Here is a 6,678-nt window from a genome sequence, read left to right on the forward strand (position 1 = left end):
TAATCAGTAATAATCAATAATCATTGGCTCATCAACGGGAGTATCTACATTTTCAGTTGTGGTTTGGTCATTACAATATTTTCAGGAAATCAAACCTTTAACCCTTGTATGTCGAAATGGTGTCCAACTGACCCCACACACGTAAAACTTGTATCATTTTCCATAGTCCGCTACGTTTGCCTCAGTCCTCGCATGCACAAGGGTAAAGGAATCAACAATGAACCAAAAACAACTAAGAGTGGAAGAAATGTCATTAGACTGCCATGTGTGATCAAATTAGATTGTTTCCAGACGTGTTAGTCTGGTAGAGTCTGTTCAATTGGGGACCAAAATGACAACATGTTACATTTTCATCTGATACCTCTTCACCTGTGGTGGCACTGCACCAAGAACCACTGATGGGAACTACTTGGCGCTCACATATGTATTCAAACCACACCAGAGTTCACTTCAACCGAACCGACGCCGAGGTTTTTAGGTGTACTAGAGTTAGCTTTTTTGGTACCCATCACAGTTCGATTATGCATTCACACCATCCCAAGCAAACCGGATTTTCTAAATGGACCTTACCAAGCCCAGCCCAGAAACGCCCCTCACGTGGCTGCATGTCTCACAAACAAAGCCTCGCAGAGCTTAGTTTCTATGTGTAAACATGGCGTCTTTCGTTTCAACTGACTTTCTACAAAGTATTTCTGAGTCGATTAGTGTAGAATTTCTGCCGGAATTTCAAAAAATATGAGCGATGACAATGGACAGGGGAACAAACAAGTTCATGTCATCTTTTTTGGACGACCCACGCGATGCCTCCAACATTGTGCGCGTCGCAGCTAAATGCTACCGGTCGATGAGGAAAACAGCAGATCCTCACACCTCAGCATAAATATAGCTGTGGACAAGATCACTGATGCCTATTGTTCTTGCAAGGCTGGGTAAGTCGGGTATTCATTGTTTTGGGAGTTACTTTTGAAATCAGTGATTTCTGTTGTTGGCAAATGTTTGAGTGTGCCTAGGCCTGATACACTGTACTCGGTGCTAGTGTGGCTAACACGATTACAATTTAGTAAAAAAGCCTTTTCAGGTAAAATAAAATCTTTAATGTATGTCAGATATGGTACACATTGCATATTGATCTGTTCAGCTAACGTAAGACTGTGTAACAGACAGGCTTCAAGGTGTAGAAGTTGTATCGGTACTGCCATTATGCTGTACTTAGCTAAAAGGTTTTCATAATGAATGTGTTTATTATTGACTTTTTTCAGACTTGGGGGTCTTTGTTCACACATTATAGGCCTCCTTAAGACCTTACAATATTTCAAGCTTCAAAATTCAAAAGGGATCGGGAGGTGCTGGAGCCCATCTCTAGCTAACGTTCCGGTGAGACCGGGCGAGAGGTGGGGTCACCCTTGACAGGTCGCCAGTCTGTCGCAGGGCCACTCAAAATATCCCCATTCACTAAACACAAAGAAAGCAAAGTAATAATACTTACACCAGCACACACTCCTTTGTTTTTATTGATACGACGGTTGAGCTGCAAATATGGTGGTGCACAAGCTTTGATCCAAGCTAGTCATTCGTATCAGATTTGGGAAATCTGTGAATTTTATTTCCACAAATACGATCAGGATACCTGACATCGCCTGTACAGATACCCCACTGACAGTGGAGAACCATTCTTATTTGAGTTCTGTCGCAAAAACTTTGATTGTGTAGATTGTGGTCTGCTGGTCCACAATCTACATTAGCATGTGTATACTACTGTAGCTTTTGTTTATGAGACGGTCAAGCACGTGGTAGCTGCGCAGTGACGTCAAATGGGCATTAGCCAATGAAACGCGGACCCTGTGGTAAGGTCCATGGGGTGTATGCCACGAGAGGTGGTGATGTATTTCTGTTTAAATTTATGCCACATAGATTGGTTCCGGGTCCTGCTTGCTGCTATTGTTTTAGCCAAAGCTGCAAGATCTGTAACATGAACAAGACGCAAAAGTTAAAATATCTGCGAGCTACTGGTACAACAATCCAGTTTTGTGGTGTGCCGTTGTGTCCAGTAATTAGCCGATACCATCCAGTGCTTAGTTTTTTTTCATTTTTCTGTTGATATCAAGGCAACAGCGGACTGTAGCCAAAACTTAGCCACTACAGCTGCCTGATATTTCAAAGCTTGAGGATATTGAAGATCCAGCGTCAGAAATGGGAAGACGGAGGTTAAAAGGGAGCTGAACGTGGTTCGTTCACTGGAATAATTTGTTGGAGGAAAATAATACCAGAGGAAATCCACTGCTACGGGAACAGGCTCAGAACAGCGGCAGCGATTCGGCACAAGGTAAGTCAATACGTGTGTTGATGTGTTTGTGTTATACGAAGTATGAAATTATTTTTAGGCAGCTCCTTAGCTTTTGTTTATATGACAATTATATAAAATACATTTAACATGCAGTCGGAGCGCCCCTCTGATACTGAGCACGATAATTTAAGAACAACCAAGGGCAGCAACGTTTCAGCTCGATCCAAACCACACAAGTAGTCAGTCAGATTAAGGTCCAAAACCTTCGCTTTACAGCCGTTTAAGTTTCACCGATCCACATGAAAAATCCACAGAACAGGTGGTACAAATGGTCGAAATCACGTATTTCCCGAATCCCAAAGATATGGCATCTACTTTTGCTGTGTCATAATTATAATCCACGTTGGAGTGAATTTTGCCACTTGGCTGCTATAATCTGTAAATGCGTTATACAAACGTAATTTCTCTTTTCTTTTTTCCTCTGAGACTGCTTACAAAATGAGGTTGTAAAGTTACATCCTCCCGCAGCTTTTTGTTTGTAAAATGGTAAATTTAGGTTTGCCTAGCCTTTTATAAACTAATGCCTCTTATATGCAGAATTTTTTGTATTACTGTTGGTAATGAGCAAACCCTGTGCTATGCCTACTAGTAGTTTAAATTAATTTCAGCTGCACACTTTCAAAAGAGTATTCAGATTTTAACATGCATTTTCTAAGTAGTAAATATTTCAGTTCACTCTTATTCAGTAACTTCAGTGTTGTTACATCTCTGAAACATTTTTTGCAGTTTCTTTGTGATACCAGAACTTTCACTTAAACATTTAATTTCCTGATATTGTCAATTTATTTTCAAGCAAAACTTTCAAAAAGAGCTGAGGATTTATTAGTTTTGATTACATTGTGTAGCTGAACACTTATTAATTTTTTTGTTTTTAATTTTTCAGGTTTGCTTCGCAACACTTCGTGATGTGTTTCTGAGCCATGATTGGATCCAATCACCTGGACCAGCTGACCAGCTGACGGCAACCATCAGTCCATGGTCTGCCGGTGTTCTATCAGATAGCCATACGCTGTCAGGATAACAGACATGCAGCCAGTACGCATGCCCGCACATGCGCACCAAGAAGTCTGACTGTCAGTGGAGTTGTCAGTTCAGCATACGCAACAAGTTATGACGAAAATAAGTAATTTAATTGTTTATAATATGATATAATATGATAACTAGATAGATACACATGTGTAGTCGTGGTTTCAAAGTGTATTTAAAGCAGGGTCTGGCTGCAGCTGCAGTCAACTACAACACACGCCCGTGTAAAACTCATTAACCTACTTAACCGCTAAGTCAGGATGCCATACAGCTGTTAATAACAAAGTGTATGATGATTTACGCCATGATTCTATGTTGCTGATTAAATAAAATCATATGGTAATGACTGCGTATACAGGTCTGAGCTAAGCGTATGACTATCTGACAACTGTTGAGAAAATAAATTTAAAATAAGCTAGTTTTAAAACTTAACATGTCTTGATTCAAATGGCCTAATTGTGGTTTTAAAATCAGTAATGTATTCTGGCTTTTTGACCTTTATGTTACCTGTAGTTACAGCAGATAATAAATAATAATGCATTTTATTTGTAGGCGCCTTTCTGGACACCCAAGGTCACCTTGACATAAAAGCAAGCAGATTATAAAATACATACCGGTAATAAAAACAAAAAAAACAAGATTTATAAGACAGTACAAAGATAACTAAAGGCTGTATGCTAGCTCAAACAAGTGGGTTTTGAGTTTGTACTTAAAATATTGCAAAGACTCGATGTTATGGAGATCAGGTGGGAGTGAGTTCCAGAGTTTGGGAGCAGAGCGGCTGAATGCTCTGCTCCCCATAGTGACAAGACGAGCAGGGGGAACGGAGAGATGGATAGAAGAAGAGGATCTGAGGAGACGGGTGGGTGTGGCAATGTGAAGGAGGTCCGAGAGATATGAAGGTATGAGGTTGTAAACTACTTTAAAAGTTAGAAGAAGTATTTTATAGTTGATGCGATATGTGATTGGAAGCCAATGGAGCTGTTGTAAAATAGGTGTGATGTGATGAATTAAGGGGGTCTGTGTAATGATACGAGCAGCTGAATTTTGAACCAATTGTAATTTATGCAGAGTTTTCTGTGGCAAACCAAAAAGTAGAGAATTACAATAGTCTAAACGAGATGTGACCAAACTGTGGACCAGAACAGCAGTGGAGTGCGGAGAGAGAGAAGGACGGAGATGGCGAATATTTCGGAGATGAGAATAAGCTGATCGAGTGATATTATTGACATGGGAGGCAAAAGAGAGGGTGCTATCAAGGATGACACCCAGACTCTTAACCTGAGGGGAGGGAAAAATTGAGGAGTTATCAACTGAAATGGAGAAATTATCAAGTTTACTTAGTATTGAATTAGTACCAATTAAGAGAAGTTTAGTTTTACTGGAATTTAATTTGAGGAAGTTAAGAGTAAACCATTGTTTTATTTCAAGAAGACAATCAGTGAGGGAGGAAAATGGAAGCTTGGAACTAGGTTTGGTTGAAACATAGAGTTGGGTGTCATCTGCAAAGCAGTGAAACTGGATGTTATGTTTGCGAAAAATATTACCAAGGGGGAGGAGGTAAATAATAAACAACAAGGGTCCCAGGACAGAGCCCTGGGGTACACCTGGAGAGACGGGAGAGGTAAATGATTTTAACTGAACAAACTGAGAGCGACCTGAGAGATATGAATGAAACCAGTTGAGAGGTGTATTTACAATACCAAGAGAGGATAATCTTTCAATAAGGATGTTATGTAAAATTGTATCAAAAGCCACAGTCAGATCAAGGAGAAGGAGTATGGATAATAAACCAGAGTCAGCAGCAAGAAGGAGATCATTTGTAATTTTAAGAAGCGCTGTTTTCTGTACTGTGGAGTGGACGGAAGCCAGATTGGAATTGTTCATATAGATTATTGCTGGAAAGATGAGAATGGAGCTGAGCAGCAACTGTCTTTTCTAGAATTTTTGAAATAAGTGGAAGATGTGAGATAGGGCGAAAATTATTGAGTTCATTGGGATCTAAACCAGATTTCTTAAGTATTGGGGTTATTGCTGCAGTTTTGAGAGCCAAGGGAACAACAGCAGTAGTAAGGGAAGAATGCAGAATGTTAGTGATGAGAGGGGACAGAGCGGGGAGGGTGGCTTTAACAAGAACAGTGGGAAGAGGATCTAGATGGCAGGTTGAAGAGTTAGATTTTTGAATTAATTTGGTGACATCAGCAACAGAAGGGAGGCTAAAGACCGAGAATGAATTAGTAGGAACAACTGAAACTGGGACAGATGATGTTAAGGCAAGACTGGGTATATGTTCCTGATGGATAATTTCTATCTTAGAAGTAAAAAATGATATCAAAGTATTACAAAAATCAGAGGTATACAGGTGGGGAGGAAGGGAATCTAATGGTTTGGTAATGTTTGCAAGTACAGAAAATAAAGTTTTGGAGTTGTCCTTGTTAGAACTGATTAAAGTGGAATAATATGTTGATTTGGCTGAAGAAATTGCATCTTTGTATAGAAGAATGTGACTGGAAAACATGTCTTTGTGAACAATGAAACCAGTTTTTCAGTACAGTCTTTCAAGGCGACGTCCTTTTGTTTTTAAGTGTCGAAGAGTGGAATTAAACCAAGGTGCAGTATGAGTAAAAGAGACAGATCTGGTTTTAAGTGGAGCAAGATTGTTCAGGACACTGTGAAGACTTTTGTTGTAGTGAGCCAATAGTTCATCTGTGGAAGAAAAATGATCAGCAGTAGGTAGTCTATTAATACAATGTGATAAATTATCCAGGTCAATGTCCTTAATTTTACGGAAGGTTATGTCACGTGGGGGGTTAGATTTTGAAAGTGAAATATTAGCTCCAAATGATAAAAAGAAATGATCTGAGAATGGCAGGGAATCAGCTTTACAGTCAGTGGGTGTAACCCCTGAGCAGCAGATTAAATCCAATATATGTCCTTTAGTATGCGTGGAAAAAGTTGTGTATTGCTGAAGTCCAAAGCTGTCCAAGCACGATATGAAGTCTTTGGAAAGTGGAGACTCTTGATTATCAATATGAATGTTAAAATCCCTAATAACTATTACATTTGGTGAGATCATAGAAAGATGTGTGAGGAAGCCAGCAAGCTCATAAATAAAATCCTTATTATATTTTGGGGGGCTTAGTGTCTGTTGTCACCCATCGCCTCCACCTTTACTCGCACACGGAGCTCCAGACATGCGCAGTGGTTTCCTCTGAGCGGGAGAAGATGTCTGTCTAATCGATAATAATCATAAGATATGGCGCAGTGTTGTGGTACTCGAAGTTGGTCTTGGTCTTAAGACCGGTCTT

This window comes from Poecilia formosa, unplaced genomic scaffold (genome assembly GCF_000485575.1).
Source record: "Poecilia formosa unplaced genomic scaffold, Poecilia_formosa-5.1.2 Scaffold177, whole genome shotgun sequence".
NCBI classification, from domain to species: Eukaryota; Metazoa; Chordata; class Actinopteri; order Cyprinodontiformes; family Poeciliidae; genus Poecilia; species Poecilia formosa.